The sequence below is a fragment of the Salvelinus sp. IW2-2015 genome, unplaced genomic scaffold (genome assembly GCF_002910315.2).
Source record: "Salvelinus sp. IW2-2015 unplaced genomic scaffold, ASM291031v2 Un_scaffold2397, whole genome shotgun sequence".
Lineage (NCBI taxonomy): Eukaryota > Metazoa > Chordata > Actinopteri > Salmoniformes > Salmonidae > Salvelinus > Salvelinus sp. IW2-2015.
Genome location: NW_019943719.1, coordinates 70,763 through 89,664, shown reverse-complemented (window position 1 = coordinate 89,664; position 18,902 = coordinate 70,763). Strand labels below are relative to the sequence as shown.

Below are 18,902 nucleotides of genomic sequence, written 5' to 3'. Positions count from 1 at the left end.
TGAAAGACCCCCACTCCAACACTCCCGAAAGAACGAACAACTCCCAAAAGAACCCCCAACAACTCCTGAAAGAACCCCCAACTCCAACAACTCCAAAATGGGAGTTGTTGGGAGTTGGGGGTTCTTCTGGGAGTTGTTGGTTCTTTCGGGAGTTGTTGGGAGTTGGGGGTTCTTTCAGGAGTTGTTGGGAGTTGGGGGTTCTTCTGGGAGTTGTTGGGAGTTGGGGGTTTTGTAAGTATGTTCTGGTCGCACCTGGGTACCCCATGACCACTTCCCGAGTCACAGAAAATGTATGATGTCATGTTCCTAGATATACGATTGATAACCAACTAATATTCCTATGGTGCTGAGGTGTAGGGTGAAGTTGCCCCAATATGCTGTCCTTGGGTCAGTTTCGCATTTCCCTCACTAGTGGTTAACGTTAGGATTGGGGGAGGGGGATCTGATCCTAGATATGTCCCTAGGAAAAACTTTACTCCGGAGCGGTGTGGAGACCATTCAATATGACCAATAAGCTAATCACCACACCTACAGACATCTTTACTGATTCTGGATAAACTAAAACAATATGATAAACAGACGACATCAGTCAAGAAAACACTTTGAGAAACACGTGTTTAAGTAAAATCCTCGGTTCTACACAGTGATGCAGTTCTACATCACTGACTCTATGCATCATCATAAGAGTCAGACAGTACTGAACACACAGAACAGTTTTCTGTCAGAGGGAAAAATCATTGCTTCATTTAGTCCATTCATTGGACTGGAAAAAGTAACAGTGGGTTTGAAATACCTCAGAGAATGTGCTTGGTATAATGCTGAAAGCAGAGATTGTAATTTAGATAGTCTCTCAGAAAAAGGTAAACGCAGCACAATTCTCTTGCAGTTGTATTCAAATTACGGCTTTCAGTTTTTAGTGTTTTGCTTGCGGTGCACGACTGTTCATGGAATAAGTTAGAATGAAATGATGAAGTGGAAAAGAACAAAGTAGAAACTTTATTATCTTTGCATTATAAGTCAGTAGAAAACACAAGAACACCCACCAGGCTCGCTACTATTGGTTTATCTTGATAGTGCATGCATGGTTTATCTTGATAGTGTATGTATGGATTATCTTGCAAGTGTATGGTTTATCTTGCTAGTGTATGGTTTATCTTGCTAGTGTATGGTTTATCTTGCTAGTGTACGTATGGTTAATCCTGATAGTGTATGTATGGTTTACCTTGGAAGTGTATGGTTTACCTTGGTAGTGTAAGGTTTATCTTGATAGTGTATGGATTATCTTGATAGTGTATGTATGGTTTATCTTGATAGTGTATGGTCTATCTTGATAGTGTATGTATGGTTTACCTTGGAAGTGTATGGTTTACCTTGGTAGTGTAAAGGTTATCTTGATAGTGTATGTATGGTCTATCTTGATAGTGTATGGATTATCTTGATAGTGTATGTATGGTTATATCTGATAGTGTATGGTTTCTATCTTGATAGTGTAATGGTCCTATCTTGATAGTGTATGGATTATCTTGATAGTGTATGGATGGTTTCTTGATAGTGTATGGTCTATCTTGATAGTGTATGGTCTTCTTTGATAGTGGTAATGGATTTATCTGATAGTGTATGGTCTATCTTGATAGTGTATGGTCTATCTTGATAGTGTATGGTTATTATCTTGATAGTGTATGGTCTATCTTGATAGTGTATGGTTTATCTTGATAGTGTATGGATTATCTTGATAGTGTATGGTTTATCTTGAATAGTGTATGGTTTATCTTGATAGTGTATGGTTTATCTTGTAGTGTATGGTCTATCTTGATAGTGTATGGTTTATCTTGATAGTGTATGGTTTATCTTGATAGTGTAAGGATTATCTTGATAGTGTATGTATGGTTTATCTTGATAGTGTATGGTTTCTCTTGATAGTGTATGGTCTATCTTGATAGTGTATGGTTTATCTTGATAGTTGTATGGTCTATCTTGATAGTGTATGGTTTTTCTGATAGTGTATGGTCTATCTTGATAGTGTATGTATGGTTTACTTGATAGGTATGTAAGGTTATCTTTATATGGTATGGTCTATCTTGATAGTGTATGGATTATCTTGATAGTGTATGGTTAATCTTTATAGTGTATGTATGGTTTACCTTGGAAGTGTATGGTTTACCTTGGTAGTGTAAGGTTTATCTTGATAGTGTATGTATGGTCTATCTTGATAGTGTATGGATTATCTTGATAGTGTATGTATGGTTTTATCTTGATAGTGTATGGTCTATCTTGATAGTATATGGTCTATCTTGATAGTGTATGGATTATCTTGATAGTGTATGGATGGTTTATCTTGATAGTGTATGGTCTATCTTGAAGTGTATGGTCTATCTTGATAGTGTATGGATTTATCTGATAGTGTATGGGTCTATCTTGATAGTGTATGGTCTATCTTGATAGTGTATGGTTTATCTTGATAGTGTATGGTCTATCTTGATAGTGTATGGTTTATCTTGATAGTGTATGGATTCTTGATAGTGTTATGGTTTATCTTGATAGTGTATGGTTTTCTTGATAGTGTATGGTTTATCTTGATAGTGTATGGTCTATCTTGATAGTGTATGGTTTATCTTGATAGTGTATGGTTTATCTTGATAGTGTATGGATTATCTTGATAGTGTATGTATGGTTTTATCTTGATAGTGTATGGTTATTTGATAGTGTATGGTCTATCTTGATAGTGTATGGTTTATCTTGATAGTGTATGGTCTATCTTGATAGTGTATGGTTTATCTTGATAGTGTAGGTTATCTTGATAGTGTATGTATGGTTTATCTTGATAGTGTATGTATGGTTAATCTTTATAGTGTATGGTCTATCTTGATAGTGTATGGATTATCTTGATAGTGTATGGTTAATCTTTATAGTGTATGTATGGTTAATCTTGATAGTATACGCATTATAAAGCATCATGCTCCTACCAACTGAGCCCCAGCACCACAGAACATCATGCTCCTACCAACTGAGCCTCACATCACCACAGAAACTCATGCTCCTCCAACTGAGCCCCACAGCACCACAGAACATCATGCTCCTACCAACTCAGCCCCACAGCACCACAGTACATTCATGCTCCTACCAACTCAGCCCACAGCAACCACAGTACATCATGCTCCTACCAACTCAGCCCCACAGCACCACAGTACATCATGCTCCTACCAACTCAGCCCCACAGCACCACAGTACTCATGCTCCTACCAACTCAGCCCACAGCACCACAGTACATCATGCTCCTACCAACTCAGCCCCAACAGCACCACAGTACATCATGCTCCTACCAACTCAGCCCACAGCACCACAGTACATCATGCTCCTATTTCTTGGTGTCTGGAGTGAACTTCGTGTGAAGTGATGTTGCATTATCACCTGAGAGACAAACTGTGCAACACACTGGCAGAGCTCATGTCGAGCAGAACCGGCAACTGGAGAAGACCATAGGAGTCTACCTCTCTCCTCATTCTCCTTCCCTCCATCTTGCTTTACACTGCTACAGACTTCAGCATTGTGCTACAAATCTAGAACTATCTGAATAACTAGGCTAGCCCATTTTGGTCTGAACCAACTCACTCACTCACTCACTCACTCACTCACTCAACTCACTCAACTCACTCACTAACTCACTCACTAACTCACTCACTCACTCAACTCACTCAACTCACTCAATCACTCAACTCACTCAACTCACTCAACTCACTCACTCAACTCACTCACTCAACTAATCCTGGAACAAAACAGAGGCTCTGTTGTGCTGCAGAAAGGAACAAAGGACTGGGACCAGATAAAGAAGGCGGCCGATGGCATATGAAGTCCTGGAAAGATATGATCATATTACCAACCAACGCGCTCTCCCTCTGGTCTCTGGTAAAGTCTGTCCTGCCTGGGCTCTTGGCTGCCTCCCAAGTGCTACCCTATTCCCTATGTATATTTTAGCATACTATTTTTGACCAGGGCCCAGCAGCCATGGTCTAAAGTAGTGCCTATATAGGGAATAGGGTGCCATTTGGGATGCAGGCCTCTGTTTCTAGCCTCCAAGCCGTCCTCGCTGCTTACTATCAGGGGAAACACGTCCACGACACACACACACACACACACACACACAACACACCACACACACACACACACACACACACACACACACACACACACACACACACACACACACACACACACACACACAAACGCAGGCACAAACGCAGGCACGCACGCACACACACACACCACTCAAAAACACAGGTACGCACACACACAAAAACTGTCTGTTGTAGTTCCTGTGTAAACTACTGCCCTGGTTAGTGTGGACTTATCTATCTTTTCCCTTTCTGACTATAGCTAGATATTCATACAGCCTCTTATGATTTTATCACACAGATTTAATCAAAGTTACACTGTCATAACCTCTACTCTCGTGTGCATGCGAAACCCATATTAATTCACAAACACACACTGGTAAACAAAAGCTGTTCTGCTAAATAATTTGTCGAAGTGCGCTGTTGATAGTTTCAACCGTAGCTCCAAGAAATGCCACATGTCCACACAACCACTACATTATTGTAAAGAGTCAATATGAATGATCAGTATCAGCTGTAGCAACAGACAGACAATGATGATTAAAGTCCTGATGGTCTAGTTATCTGGTCCAGGTTTGTTTGTTCCTAGCAATGATTGTATGATTCCAAGACCATGGCCATTGGAAAGAAAAAGGGATACTGTGGAAGGCAGGGATAGAGGGAGGGATGGACGGATCAGGGATAGAGGGAAATATGGCTTGGAAAGAAAAATGGACACTGTGGAATAGATGGATGGAGGGATGGTGGGATGGAGGGGTAGAGGGATGGATGGATGGTGGGATAGAGGGAGGATGGATGGTAGGATGGAGGGAGGGATGGATTGGATGGTGGATGGTGGGATGGAGGGATGGATGGAGGATAAAGGGATGGGTGGATGGTGGGAAGGAGGATAGAGGGATAGAGGGATGAGGGATGGGTGGATGAAGTGATGGATGGTGGGATGGGGGACATAGGGATGGAGGATAGATGGTGGGATGGAGGGATGGATGGAGGAATAGAGGGATAAGGAATGGAGGGATGGATGGAGGGATAGAGGATAGAGGGATGGAGGGATGGGGGAGGGAGGGATAGAAATGGAAATGGCTGGAGTGTGGCACATCTGTTTTGTGTTTGCAGATGGATCCCAGCAGCTGTGGTGGGCAGAGAACAGTGTTTTTCAAAGCCCAAGAGAGGACCATCGACTCTCACAACAAATGCAATACACTGGCTTACTGGAGTGAAACGACAAGATGAAACCGGTTTCTCTTGTGAAGGAACAGAGGCACAAATTGACAAATAGGATTCTAAAATGGCACACTTTGAGTCCAACCAGAAAGCCTACTTTGTTTAACTTTTTTAGACGTTTGAAGGTGTGCTTTAGGGAAGTAAGATATGGGCAATCATCATCTAGCTCTCATTCGCCACATGATTCTACTTCTGCACAAAACTTAGTACACCTGAGGCAAAGTACAATATTCCCTCATAGATGTGCTATTTAGTTATCAAACCTCAGCTGAAGGTAAGGGAGGGGGAATGAGAGTAGGGAGGGAGGGAGGAATGACAGTAGGGAGGGAGGAATGACAGTAGGGAGGGAGGAATAAGAGTAGGGATGGAGGAATGAAAGTAGGGATGGAGGAATGAGAGTAGGGAGGGAGGAATAAGAGTAGGGAGGGAGGAAGAAGAGGAGGGAGGAATGAGAGTAGGGAGGGAGGAATGAGAGTAGGGAGGAGGAATAAGAGTAGGGAGGGAGAATGACAGTAGAGAGGGAGGGAGGAATGACAGTAGAAGAGGGAGGGAGGATGACAGTAGAGAAGGAGGGAGGAATGACAGTAGAGAGGGAGGGAGGAATGACAGTAGAGAAGGAGGGAGGAATGACAGTAGGAGGGAGGAGGAATGAAGGAGGAGAGCAGTAGAGAGGGATGGAGGAATGAAGTAGAGAAGGGAGGAGGAATGACAGTAGAGAAGGAGGGAGGAATGACAGTAGAGAAGGAAGGAGGAATGACAGTAGAGAAGGAGGGAGGAATGACAGTAGAGGGAGGGAGGAATGAGAGTAGAGAAGGAGGGAGGAATGACAGTAGAGCGGGAGGGAGGAATGACAGTAGAGAAGGAAGGGAGGAATGACAGTAGAGAAGAGAGGGGGAATGACAGTAGAGAGGGAGGGAGGATAACAGTAGAGCGGGAGGGAGAAATGACAGTAGAGAGGAGGGAGGAATGACAGTAGAGAGGGAGGGAGGAATGACAGTAGAGAGGGAGGGAGGAATGACAGTAGAGAAGGAGGGAGGAATGACAGTAGAGAGGGAGGGAGGAATGACAGTAGAGAAGGAGGGAGGAATGACAGTAGTAAGGAGGGAGGAATGACAGTAGAGAGGGAGGGAGGAATGACAGTAGAGAGGGGGGACGAGAGTAGGGAGGGAGGAATGAGAGTAGGGAGGGAGGAATAAGAGTAGGGAGGGAGGAATAAGAGTAGGGAGGGAGGACTGACAGTAGGGAGGGAGGAATAAGAGGAGGGAGGGAGGAATGAACAGTAAGGAGGGAGGAATAAGAGTAGGGAGGGAGGAATAGAAGTAGGGAGGGAGGATAAGAGTAGGGAGGGAGGAATAAGAGTAGGGATGGAGGAATGACAGTAGGGAGGGAGGAATAAGAGTAGGGAGGGAGGAATAAGAGTAGGGAGGGAGGAATAAGAGGAGGGAGGGAGGAATGAGAGTAGAGAAGGCGGGAGGAATAAGAGGAGAAAGGAATGACAGTAGGGAGGGAGGAATGAGAGTAGAGAAGGCGGGAGGAATAAGAGTAGGGAGGGAGGAGTAAGAGTATGGGGAGGAATAAGAGGAGGGAGGAATGACAGTAGGGATGGAGGATGAGAGTAGGGAGGGGAGAATAAGAGTAGGGAGGGAGGAATAAGAGGAGGGATGGAGAATGACAGTAGAGAGGGAGGGAGGAAATAAGAGGAGGGATGACAGTAGAGGAAGGAGGGAGGAATGACAGTAGAGAGGGGGAGGAATGACAGTAGAGAAGGAGGGAGGAATGACAGTAGAGAGGGATGGAGGACTGACAGTAGAAGAAGGAGGGAGGAATGACAGTAGAGAGGGATGGAGATGACAGTAGAGAGGGAGGAGGAATGAAGTAAGAGGGAGGGAGGAATAACAGTAGAGAGGGAGGGAGGAATGGCAGTAGATGCTTTAGACCCCTCTAGTGTGTTCTATTGATCCTGGACTCCCCATCAATATCTTAATAGACTGTACTGACAGACAGACAGTGGTGCTGATGGAGAAAGGCCTTTATCCACTAACATGTCAACGCCAGCCCTGCCTGATGCCTGTGTGTGCATGCCTGTGTGTGTGTGAGCGAGCGTGTCTGTGTCTGTGTGTGCTGCCTGTGCGTGTGTGAGCGAGCGTGTCTGTGTCTGTGTGTGCATGCCTGTGCGTGTGTGCGTGTGTCTCGTGTGACAGAGTCTTCAAGAGGGTAACAGCAGGCGTAAAGCTCCTCTCAGCTTCATGGATTACTGAGGGGACTGGAGTGATTGATGTACTTCTATCTGTAGAAGGGAAATAGCAGCTCGGAGCAGAGACTAATATACCATTAGCTATTTTACGGTTTACAATTAACCACATAGCTAGTTTTACTGCTTCAACACTGCATACTGTGTGGTAATGAAGTGTTTTTATTTGTCATTTTATAGTTTATTGCTGATCCCTTGTATATGTCAGTCTTAGATAAACTGGCATGCAAGTTTGAGGACTGAAACATCATGTAATGAATTGACAAGAGATTTAATACAATTCCCTTGTATATGTCAGTCTTCTGGATCACTGGCATGCAGTTAAAGGATTACAATAACATGTATTGAAAATACTGTTTTCCTCTGACAGTAAATACAGCAGTGTAACCGTTTACTGTATGTCACCTGGTACTGTATGTAACCTGGTACTGTATGTAACCGTGTACTGTATGTAACCTGGAACTGTATGTCACCTGGAACTGTATGTACTGGTACTGTATGTAACCTGGTACTATATGTAACCTGGTACTATATGTAACCTGTCTGTTGTAACCTTGTACTGTGTGTAAATGTACTATATGTAAACTGGTACTATGTAACATGGTACTGTATGTAACCTGGTACTGTATGTAACCGGTATGAGTAATGGTAGTATGTAACTGGAAACTGTAGTCACCTGACTTATGTCACTGGTACTGTATGTAAACCTGGTACTGTATACTGGTACTGTATGTAATGACTTGTATGTATTAACGCTGTACTGTATGTAACCTGGTATGTTGTAACCTGGTACTGTATGTAACCTGGAACTGTATGTAACCTGTTGTACCTGATGTAACCGTGTATCTGTATGTACCTTTGTACTTGTAACCTTGTATTGTATGTAACCTGGTACTGTATGTAACCGTGTACTGTATGTAACCTGGTATTGTATGTAACCTGGAACTGTATGTAACCGTGTACTGTATGTAACCGTGTACTGTATGTAACTTGTACATTGTAACCTTGAGTGGTGTTGCTCAACATTAACGCTTGTTCCACCACCACCGTTTCTAACTCATTCATATGATATTTCCGCTGTGTAACATCTCCTCTCTCCTGCTGGTTCAGTTCGAGTGGCAGCCTTGTGGGTTTTATTAAGGGTACGCAGGAACCAGACGGAGAGACGAGGAGCGGAGAGAGAGATAGAGGGCGAGTGTAACATGTAGGTCATTCAGTCTCGGGAGCATAGCGCTCACAGCCGTTGATTACACGGCTGTTCCATCAAAGCCCCAGCCRCGTAGGAACAGGTGAGATTACATTGCTGTTCCATCATCCCCCCACCCCCAAGGTGAGACTGCCAGAGCTCTAAAGTACTTTTTCTCATGGCTCTTATTGTCTATATGCAACGGGATGAGCAATTTGGTGAGCAGTTTGTTTGGAATATCGAATCACAATAAAATGGCAGTATCGAATCGCAATACATATCGTATAGCGCTAATTATTCGAGAGAAAGCAACCCCAGAGCCATAGGACAGGGCTAGCTGTGTGGAGACAGTAGATAGAGCTGATTATTAAAGAGAAGACGACCACAGAGCCATAGGACAGAGCTAGCTGTGTGGAGACAGTAGATAGAGCTGATTATTAAAGAGAAGACGACCCCAGAGCCATAGGACAGAGCTAGCTGTGTGGAGACAGTAGATAAAGCTAGAGCAGGAAGGGATGGCGAGATGCAGGAGTTTACCCACTCGCCAGAAGAGATGAAGAATGGAGATAGGTGTGAGTCAGCTGTGTTCCACAGATAAGTAGACTACGACCGCAGGACAACAACGTGAAGCCGCGTAGTGCTAATAGAAAAAAAGGTTCATGCTTGTGTGTGTGTGTGTGTGGTGTGTGTGTGTGTTTGTGTGTGTGTGTGTTGTGTGTGTGTTGTGTTGTGTGTGTGTGTGTGTGTGTGTGTGTGTGGTGTTGTGTGTGTGTGTGTGTGTGTCTGTGTAAACACCATTCGGTCAGCCACTCAGGAGAAAATAGAACAAACTGTTGTTTAGATAAAACCTCACACAGTCTCTGTCTGTGCCTTCCCAACGGGGCTAGACAACAATAGGATTCACTACACATATGAAAAGAAGGCTAACAGAGAGAGAGAAAGATTGAGGGAGAGAGAGAAACAGGAGGAGATAGGAGAAAAAAAACAAAGCCTCTTTAATTGAATTGAATTGATGAGAGAGAGACAGAAATAGCTTTATAAAGCGCCCTTCAAAATTGAGATTAAGAGAGAGATGAAGAGAAAGGAGAGAGAGGAGAGAAGAGAGAGACAGAGAAAACAGAGAGAGAGAAGATGGAAACAGAGAGACAGAGAAAGGAGAGAGAGAGACAGAAAATGGAAAGAGAGAGACACAGATAGAAACAGAGAGAGAGAGAGAGATGGAAACAGAGACGAGAAAGGAAAAGAAGAGAGGAGAACAAAAATCGGAGAGAGAAGAAGGAGAGAGAGAGAGAAGGTGAGAAAACAGAAATAGCTTATAAAGCCCCTTTGAATATTGAATTGATGAAAGAGAGAGAGAAAGAGGGGAGAAAGAGAGAGACAGAAATTGAGAGAGACAGATAATTGAGAGAGACAGAGACAGAAAGCGAGAGCCAGACGAAAATGGAGAGTGAGAGAGAGAGAAGTGATGAGAGTGAGGGAGAGGAGAGAGAGAGAGAGAGAGAGGAGAGGAGAAGAGAGAGAGAGAGAGAGACGAGAGAGAGAGAAGAGAGAGAGAGATGAGAGAGAGAGAGAGAGAGAGAGAGAGAGAAGAGAGAAGAGAGAGAAGAGAGAGAGAGAGAGATGAGAGAGAGAGTGAGAGGAGAGGGGATAGAAACAGAAATAGCCTATAAAGCCCTTTGAATTGAATTCAGAGAGAAAGAGAGAAAGAGGGGAGGAAGAAAACAGAGAAAGGGAGAGAAGAGAGAGAGACAGAATGGTTGGGTCATTGTCCATTTGGAAGACCCATTTGCAACCAAGCTTTAACTTCTTGACTGATGTCTTGAGATGTTGCTTCAATATATCCACATCATTTTCATTTCTCATTTCTCACTATTTGTGAATTGCACCAGTCCCTCCTGCAGCAAAGCACCCCCACAACATGATGCTGCCTCCCCCGTGTTACGGTTGGGATGGGTTCTTTGGCTTGCTAGCCTCTCCCTTTTTCCTCCAAACATAACGAGATGTCGTCTATGGCAAAACAGTTCTTATTTTAGTTTCATCAGACCAGAGGACATTTCTCCAAAAGTACGATCTTTTGTCCTCTATGTGCAGTGCAAACCGTAGTCTGTCTTTTTTATGGCTGTTTTGGAGCATTGGCTTCTTCCTTGCTGAGCAGCCTTTCAGGTTATGTCGATGTAGGACTCGGTTTTACTGTAGATATAGATACCTTTTGTACCCGTTTCCTCCAGACTCTTCGCAGTACTTGCTGTTGTTCTGGATGAATTTGCACTTTTTTCGCACCAACCAGTACGTCATCTCTAGGAGACAGAACGTGTCTCCTTCGTGAGTGGTATGATGGCTGCGTGTGTCCCATGGTGTTTATACTTGGGTACAATTGTTATTGCCAGAATGAACGTGGTACTTCAGACATTTGGAAATTGCTCCCAAGGATGAACCAGACTTGTGGAGGTCTACAATTTTTTTCTGAGTCTTGGCTGATTTCTTTTGTTTCCCATGATGTCAAAGCAAAGAGGCATTGAGTTTGAAGGGTAGGCCTTGAATTACATCCACAGGTACCACCTTCCATTTGACTCAAATTATTGTCGAATTTAGCCCATCAAGCTCTAACAGCCATGATATAATTTTCTGGAATTTTCCCAAGCTGTTTAAATTTGCAAAGTCAACTTAGTGTATGTAAAACTTCCGGACCCACTGGAATTGTGTACAGTGGAATGTATAATGTGCGGAAAAATCTGTCTGTAAAAATTGTTGGAAAACAGTACTCCGTGTCATACAAACGTAAGATATGTACATTTGTAGTTAAGGTCTAGAGGTATTAGGTTAGACCGATTGCCAAAACGTAGTTTGTTTAATTAAGAATATGTGTGGAGTGGTTGAAAAACAAGTTTTAATGACTCCAACCTAAGTGTATGTAAACTTCTGACTTCAACAGTAACTGGAGTTGACAGCATTCCCCCTAGAAACAACTACGACAACATAACCAACAAAAACATGTCACATAACATCGTCAATGGTAAGCTTTGAGGGGACTCCTATGGTASGTACACCTAAAGCTCATCTCTTGGCAGTAGTACTATAGACTACTTTATCACTGACCTCAAACCAGAGTCTCTTAGAGCGTTCAGTCAGTCCACTGACACCCCTATCAGATCAAAGCAAAATCACACTCTACTTGAACAGAGCTTTCCTCAATGAGGCATCAAAGACAAAGGAACTTAATAATACTAAGAAYTGCTATAGATGGAAGGAAAGTAGMGTGGAAATCTACCAAAAAACAATTAGGCAACAACAAATTCAATCCCTTCTAGACAATTTCCTGGACAAAATGTTTCACTGTAATAGTGAAGGTGTAAACTTGGCAGTAGAAAACCTYAACAGTATATTTGACCTCTCAGCTTCCCTATCAAATCTAAACATTTCAAGCAGACAACCTAAGAAAATTAACAACAATGACAAATGGTTTGATGAAGAATGCCAAAACCTAAGAAAGAATTTGAGAAACCTWTCCAACCAAAAACATAGAGACCCAGAAAACCTGAGTCTAAGCCTTCACTATGGTGAATCACTAAAACAATTCAGAAATACACTATGGAAAAAGAAACAACAGCAAGTCAGAAATCAGCTCAATGTAATTGAAAAATCCATTGAATCTAAACACTTCTGGGAAAATTGGAAAACTCTAAACAAACAACAACATGAAGAGTTATCTATCCAAAACAGAGATGTATGGATAAACCACTTCTCCAATCTTTTCGGCTCTATAACAAAGATCAAACATCAAAAACATATTCATGATCAAATACAAATCTTATAATCAACTATTAAAGACTACCAGAACCCACTGGATTCTCCAATTACAATGAATGAACTACAGGACAAAATACAAACCCTCCAACCCAAAAAGGCCTGTGGGGTTGATGGTATCCAAAATAAAAAGATAAAATATACAGACCACAAATTCCAATTGGCTATACTTCAAATCTTTAACATCAACCTCAGCTCTGGCATATTCCCCAATATTTGGAACCAATGACTGATCGGTTCCAAATACAAAAGTGGAGACAAATTTGACACCAATATCTACCGTGGGATATGAGTCAACAGCAACCACGGGAAAATSCTCTGCATTATTATTAACAAAAGACTTTCCTCAGCTAAAACAATGTACTGAGGAAATGCCACATAGGCTTTTTACCAAATTACCGTACGACAGACCACGTATTCACCCTGCACACCCTAATTGACAAAGAAACAAACCAAAACAAAGGCAAATTCTTCTCATGCTTTGTTGATTTCAAAAAAGCTTTCGACTCAATTTGGCATAGAGTTGCCTGTGAACAAAGCTGTGAACGATCTGAGACAAGGCAAGAAGGGCCTTCTATGCAATCAAAAAAGACCATAACAATTTGACATACCAATTAAGATCTGGCTAAAAATACTTGAATCAGTTATAGAGAACCATTGCCTTTATGGTTGTGAGGTCTGGGTCTGCTTACCAACCAAGAATTCACCAAAATGGGGCAAACACAAATTGAGACTGCAAAAAATATCCTCAGTGTACAACGTAAAACACCAAATAATGAATGCGACAGAATAGGCCGATACCCGCTAATTATCAAAATCCAGAAGAAATACGTTAAATTCTACAACCACCTAAAAGGAAGTGATTCCCAAATCTTCCATAACAAAGCCATCACCTACAGAGAAATTAACCTGAGAATGACAGCTGTTATGGGCTTTGTTCTACAAACACAAACAGACCTCACAGAGCTCAGGACAGCAACACAATTAGACCTACCATCAATTTAGAAAACAAAAAGATAATTACATGACATTGGAAAGAATAATAAAAAACTGAGCAAACTAGAATGCTATTTGCCCTACACAGAACAGAGTGCAGTACTGACCACTGTGACTGACCCAAACTTAAGGAATCTTTGACTATGTACAGCAGACATGGCTCTCAAGAGAAGACAGGCTATGTGCACACTGCCCACAAATGAGGTGGAAAACTGAGCTGCACTTCCTAACCTCATTGCCAATGTTGACCATTTAGAGGCACTATTTCCTCAGAACAAACCCATTGTAAATTACAACCTATAAATTATGTGTATTTATTTTCACTTTTGTACTTATAACATATTTGCACATCTTACACACTATAATAAATAATACTTCATTTTTGAACATTTTATACGTGTAATGTTAATTTCATTTTTTAATGTTTATTTACTTTTGTATATTATCTATTTCACTAGCTATGGCCAATCGTAAACCTGTTTCCCATGCCAATAAAGCACTTAAATTGAATTGCATTGAGAGAGATGGAAATGAGAGAGAGGAGAGGAGAAGAAGAGAGATTGAACATTGATTGAGAGCGAGAGAGAGAAGAGAAGAGCGTGAGAGAGAGCGAGAGAGAGCGAGAGAGAGAAGAGAGAGCGAGAGAGAGCGAGAGAGAGAGAGAAGCGAGAGGAGAGAGAAGAGGAGAGAGAGAGAGAGCGAGAGAGAGCGAGAGAAAGAGAGAGCGAGAGAAAGAGAGAGCGAGAGAGAGAGACAGGGTCCAAGTCTCAGTGCTGCCAGCTACTGTGTGACTCTAGACTAGATGAGGCTTGATCACAACAAACACATGTTAGGTCTATGACTCCCATCTTTTAGCTGCTCCGCAGTTCAATTTACCTTTCATAAATCAATACAATGTGCAGGTGAAAAGGGAACAGTCAATGAGTAGTGGCATTAAACCCCTCCTGCTTCCCCAGGGGTAATTCCCTATGCTGGGCTGTGATTGTCAGTGATGTGACTGCTCCCTGATCTCCACCTCATCTCGGAGAAGTGTGTGTGTGTGTGTGTGTGTGTGTGTGTGTGTGTGTGTGTGTGTGTGTGTGTGTGTGTTGGTGTGTGTGGTGTGTGTGTGTGTGTGTGTGTTCCTTATTCAATGTCTAAAGGTCTCATTCAATAATACTTTCAGTATCCAACGGAGACAGCGGTACACTACAGTTAAGCCACAGCTATAACCTACTAATCCTCAGAAAAGTGTGAACGAAAGAAAGAAAGTAGGTGACAGAGGAGATCTTCAGAGCAGCTCAAAGTACAAGAGACAAAATGACAGGACGAGATTGAGACACTCAAGAGAGAAGAGAAACAAGAGACAGAGAGGTGACAGAAGAGTATGCAGCAGCCAGCTCAGAAAAAGAAGAGAGAGAGGAGAAAAAGACAGAGACAGAGGTACAGAGCAGGAGATTGCCAGAGGCCAGTCAGAAAGAAAAGAGGAGAGAAAAACGGAGGCAGAGACAGAGAGTGACAAGAGAGAGTTGCAGAGCCAGCTCAGAAGAAAGAAGAGAGAGAGAAACAGAGAGACAGAGAGTGAGTGCAGAAGCGATGAAGAGCCAGCCTCAGAAGAATAGAGAGAACGAGAGAACAGAGAGACAGAGAGGTTACAGAGATCGAGATGCAGAGCAGCTTCCGAAGAAAGCAGAGGACGAGAGAGAGGACAAGACGGTTGACAGAGGAGATCGCAGAGCCAGCTCAGAAGAAAGAGAGGAGCGAGAGAGAGAGAGAGCGGAACAGAGAGAGACGCGAAGGCCAGTCAGAAGAAAGAGAGAGAGGAAGACAGAGAGTGACAGAGAGAGAGCAGAGCCAGCTCAGATAAAAGAGGAGAGGAGCGACGACGAGAGGTTTGCAGAGGAGATGAGAGCAGCTCAGATAAAATGGAGAGAGGCGGAGACCGAGAGGGTTTGACAGGGAGTGCAGGCCAGCTGTAAAGAGAGTGAGCACGGAGAGAGAGGTTGACAGAGAGAGATGCAGAGCCAGCTCAGAAGAAAGAGAGAGTATTACTATTTGAGCTACTACCACTAGTCGCTCTGCTCCATTGACATGGCACTGCAGTAAAAGAAGACATCGAAGTCACCGGGGAAATCTGACAATCRACCCCAACATGAAACAACGCATGACCTTTCACCCTTCATCAACGGCTAAGTCACAAACGGCACCTTATTTCCTATATGGGCCKTGGTAAAAGTAGTGCACTATATAGGGAATAGGGTTCACACTGCAACCTGGGCMGTTTTTCACATTAAAATACCCACTCACTCGGTCCTTCTGTCGGGAGTTATATGCCCGTGTAACGTGATGAATTACACCAATTTTCTCTCTCTGAACTCAGCCTTGTACCCGATATGAGCGCTGCTCACTTTGTTGCATAACACCCTAAATTCCTGTTTCTATTGTCAACTTGCACTGTGGTCCACTGGCTGCCTTAAACACGTGTCTTGTGTTATCCCATGTGTGGCCATTATTATGGAATTATATATATCCATTACAAAGAGGCTATCTATCCAGCTCTGACCTATGTTCAATGTGAAAGACTAGCACTAAAAAATAGGTAAAGCTCAGTGAATTTGAATAGATTGTGCAATGATCTTTATAAAGACACCATCCATAACAACCATCCATAACAACCATCCATAAGCCCTTCTTGCTCTAGGCTGGTGATGGAGGGAGGCCCACTGCTAGTCTCTGGCAGCCTGCTTTGGGGGTCATTGCTGCTGGGTTAATGTAATACACAGAGAGCCTGGAGGAGATTCTCCCAGTCTGGGTCAGATAGACAGCCACACACACACACACACACACACACACACACACACACACACACACACACACACACACACAACTGAGCTAACAGCGTCGGCAGCATGTAAGTGCATGAGAAAGATAAGCATGAGAGCCCATTTGTCCTTCACAACAGTACATATAGATGTATCCAGATCCTGTATTGTGGATGTAGGTCTTCTGAGGTGCTGCTGGCACACCAGCATAATCCTAATATAAAACGGTATCCCCTACATGCTGCAGTAGTTTAGATCAAGCCCTTTATACGCTGGTCAAAATGTTGGGCCCTATATATAGGAATAGGTGCCCTATATAGGGAATAGGGTGCCATATATAGGAATAGGGCTGCCCTATCAAGAACACAAACATATATCTCTCATGTTCAGCAGCTTATTGCCACTCTCACCCTGAAATGAGATCCAATAAATGATTTCATCTTCATCGCTAACAGATTATCACCGAATACAGGGAGCATAATACAGTATCTTATTCAGCTGAGTTATGAACTTTACTACTGTGGATTAATTCCACAACATGGATGTGTGTTCCAGGTTAAATACACTATGTTACACTAAACTGAACCAAATTAAAAAAGCAACCATGCAACAAATTTCAACGTACTTTACCTTGAGTTTACGTATCATGTGAGGAAAAGTCATGTTCAATTGAAAGTAACATTCATTTAGCCCTAATCTATGATTTCACATGACTGCGCAGCGTAGTCATGCGTAGTCATGGGTAGGCCTGGGAGGGCATAGGCCCACCAATTTGGGAGCCAGGCCTACCCAATGGGGAGCCAGGCCCAGCCGACCAGAATTAGTTTTTACCCACAAAAGAGCTTTATTACAGACAGAAATACTCCCCAGTTTCATCAGCTGTCTCAGTGGCTGTTCTCAGATGATCCCGCAGGTGAAGAAGCCGGAAGTGGAGGTCCTGGGCTGGCGTGGTTACACGTAGTCTGCGGTTGTGAGGCCGGTTGGACGTACTGCCAAATTCTCTTAAACAACATTGGAGGCGGCTTATTGTAGATAAATTAACATTAAATTATTTGGCAACAGCTCTGGTGGATATTCCTGCAGTCAGCATGCCAATTGCACGCTCCTTCAAAACTTGAGACATCTGTGGCATTGTGTTGTGTGACAAAACTGCACATTTTAGAGTGGCCTTTTATTGTCCCCCAGCTTGAGGTGCACCTGTGTAWWGATCATGATGTTTAATCAGCTTCTTGAAATGTCACACCTGGATTATCTTGGCAAAAGAGAAATGCTCACTAACAAGGATTTAACCAAATTTMTCAACAAAATTTGAGATAAATAATATTTTTGTGTATATGGACATTTTCTGGCCTCTTTTATTTCAGCTCATGAAACATGGAACCAACACTTTACATGTTACGTTTATATTTTTGTTCAGTTTAGATACTGTAAACTTTGCAGCTTTCAATTCCACGTCTTACTATGTTAAAATGTGTTTGAATCTAAAAGATAGGGAGGATATCGAAGCTTGCGCCACTTGAGTACATTACTAAATAATGGCTGTACAGCCTCCTTGGTGAGGAGTGATAATGGCCTTATTTATAGGTTTTACAAACCAGCAAAACTACCAGGTGGCTTGGTGTAGAAACAGGTGGCTTGGTGTAGAAACAGGTGGCTTGGTGTAGAAACAGGTGGCTTGGTGTAGAAACAGGTGGCTTTTGGTGTGAAACAGGTGGCTTTGGCTGTAGAACAGGTGGTGGTGTAGAAACAGGTGGCTTGGTAGAACGGCCTGTGTAGAACAGGTGGTGGTGTAGAAAACAGCTTGTAGCGTGGTTGGTGTATAAACAGGTGGCTTGGTGTAGAACAGGTGGTTGGTGTAGAAACAGGTGGCTTGGTGTAGACACAGGTGGCTTGGTGTAGAAACAGGTGGCTTGGTGTGAAAACAGGTGGCTTGCGACGGGTTGTAGAAACAGGTGGCTTGGTGTAGAAACAGGTGGCTTGCTGTGTAGAAACAGGTGGCTTTGGATGTAGAAACCAGGTGGCTGGGTGTAGAAACAGTGGGTGGTGTAGAAACCAGGTGGCTTTGGTGTAGAAAACAGGTGGCTTGGTTAGAAACAGGTGGCTTGGTGTAGAAAGATGTCAGTAAGAGAGTAGTGGTGCAAACGTTGCTGACTGTGTACAACCAGGAAGAGAGGACCACTATCATGGGAACCCTCTTCTCTGCTGTGTCTTTTCCAAAAAGAGACAGTAAGATGAAGATAAGGAGATATACAGAGGGAGGAGGAGAATAACAGAGGAGGAGGAGTACCAGAGGAGGGAGGAGAATACCAGATGAGGAAGGGAAAACAGATGTAGGAAGGAGAAAACAGATGAGGGGGCGAGAAACAGAATGAGGGAGGAGATAACAGAGGGGAGGAGAGAAAACAAGATGAGGGAGGAGAACCAGATGAGGAGAGATCGAAAGGAGGGAGGAGAACATACAGGAGGAGGATATACCAGATGAGGAAGGGAAAACAGATGAGGAAGGAGAAAACAGAGCGGGGAGGAAAAAA

General features: G+C 43.1%; 1 protein-coding gene across 1 annotated transcript in view; it reads right to left on the bottom strand.

The window, feature by feature from the left end:
• The window catches only part of LOC112073862 (PDZ domain-containing RING finger protein 4-like), a gene marked incomplete at its 3' end in the record, with an annotated part of 81,359 nt that overhangs the window by 5,435 nt on the left and 57,022 nt on the right, over nt 1-18,902 (bottom strand). The window lies entirely within an intron of this gene.